At 36.7% G+C, this 2244-nt stretch overlaps 1 pseudogene; it reads left to right on the top strand.

Annotated features, from left to right (window-relative positions):
• Window positions 1-657: 657 nt before the first annotated feature.
• On the top strand, window positions 658-1259 carry LOC102838278 (annotated as a pseudogene).
• Window positions 1260-2244: the final 985 nt, after the last annotated feature.

Raw genomic sequence — 2244 nt, 5'->3', positions numbered from 1 at the left:
ATCAATTCTTCTACGGTCTTACTTATTCACTATGCAGCTTTAGCATGTATGAGGTTATTGAAAATATAATGGCTTGGTGCCACCTGCACCGCTGCCACTCTGCGATGACCACCACAGCCCCCTGCCTTGCAGCCACTGCCACTGACGCTGTTGCTGTCGCCTCGGGACCAGCTGTATGATTAGACCACAATCTTCAATGAGTAAACATATTCCTTTCTGTGGTGTTCTTGGTCACACATTTATGGAGGAGTTTCTGAAGGGCAGTGGAGATTACTGCCAGGCACAGCACGACCTCTCTGCAGACAAGAGAACTGTAGAAATCCATTACTACTCCACCAAGAAGCCCCCATAAGAGCGGTTAACCTGGACAGAGAAGTGTTGAATTGAAATCCCTGGAGCAATTTTCAAGAGTTCTGACCTGAATGGGGTAAACCTCAGTGCACTTCCTTTTTATTGCCTCAGTATTACTCGATTGAAGAATTGCTGCTTCTTGTTAGGAGGTTCATTTCGTTATCCATTACTCCCAACACCATACTGAAAGCACTGAGAATTGCAAGTGGAGTAATTTGAAGTAGACTTCAGTTTCTTTATCTCATTTCTGTATTCACTTTTTAAAATTCTTTTGTAACCCTATTGAATTTTTCAAACAAAATCAACATGCCTCAAATGAACCATCCAGCTCCTGTGGAAGTCACATACAAGAACATGAGATTTCATATTATACACAATGTAACCAATGCGACCTTAAATAAATTTATAGAGGAACTTAAGAAGTATGGAGTTACCACAATAGTAAGAGTATGTGAAGCAACTTATGACACTGCTCTTGTGGAAAAAGAAGGCATCCATGTTCTTGATTGGTCTTTTGATGATGGTGCACCGCCATCCAACCAGATTGTTGATGACTGGTTAAGTCTTGCAAACATTAAGTTTCTGAAGAACCTGATTGATGTATTGCTGTCCATTGTGTTGCAGGACTTGGGAGAGCTCCAGTGCTTTTTGCCCTAGCATTAATTGAAGGCAGAATGAAATATGAAGATGCCATACAGTCCATAAGGCAAAAGCGATGTGGAGCTTTTAATAGCAAGCAACTTTTGTATTTGGAGAAGTATCATCCTAAGATATGTTTGTGCTTCAAAGACTCCAATGGTCATAGAAAAAAACTGTTTCATTCAATAAAATGGGTGCCTGATGGTATTATTTTGGAATTGGAACTCGGGACAGGACCTAGTTTTTCACGCATATTTACCAACATGTGAGCTTGGTGAATAAAGCTTCCATAAAAGTATTGAAAGCAGTTTTGCCAGGCTTGGCAGAATTGCAGTCAGCCTATCTGGACATTTAGCAAAGGTTTCTTACTCTTCAGCATTTAAAATGTTATTATTTGTACCAATTGATCTTTCCTGAAATCATGCAGTATTCTTATAAGACTTTAAATCTATTCCCATGCCAGAATCTTATCAATATATAAGAAATTTAGCATAATTAGGTGCCAAAATACCCTGCACAATACTTGTATATTTTTAGTATCATACAGAACTAAAAAATCCCAGGAACTATGAACACTAGACCTTTATGTGGTTAATTCCTTCAGTCATTTCAAACTTTGAAGTTAGAACCTATATGGTTATTTACCTGCTCAGATTGTGTTTACGTCCCCCACTTATACCAGTATACATCAGGTTTGCTCAACCGTTGAAGTTTGTTTTGTTGTTGTTGTTGTTTTTATTTCCACCGAGCCTTAACAATGATTATTTAATGTCTTTCTATAAATTTCATTTTTTAAAAACCCTACATTGTACAGAAGCAAATGTCTTTAATGTCTCCAGACAAAAAAAAAAAAAAAAAGGTTTACAGTTAATTTAATGTTTGCACTTCGGGGTGCAACTTAACAGGGAGGACCTGAATAAAGAACGGGAGTGGACTATTAAATTTTTTAGGAAAATGTAGCTTTTGTCTTTTGCAGAACATGTAGAATAGGTTCTTTAATTTAGTAAATTTTTTTTAGGAGCTAGAGATGCTTTGTTATTATAGCTAAAACTATTCTTAATTATACAGTTTTTAAAACTTTGTGTTTTTTTTCTCATCAGTTGGAAGTTTATCAACTTTGTTTGAAGTGTGATCTTTCTTTTTTTTCCCTTTCCAACCTCTTGCAAAAAAAAGTGGGTTTCTGCTAATGAATTGAGCAGACTCTAATTTGTATATGCCTTTTGAGCTGTGTAACTTAATATTTGGATACTTGAT

The sequence above is a fragment of the Chrysochloris asiatica genome, unplaced genomic scaffold (genome assembly GCF_000296735.1).
Source record: "Chrysochloris asiatica unplaced genomic scaffold, ChrAsi1.0 scaffold00012, whole genome shotgun sequence".
Taxonomy (NCBI): domain Eukaryota; kingdom Metazoa; phylum Chordata; class Mammalia; order Afrosoricida; family Chrysochloridae; genus Chrysochloris; species Chrysochloris asiatica.
Note: the sequence above shows the minus strand (reverse complement) of the source record. Positions and strands in the feature narration are given on the sequence as shown.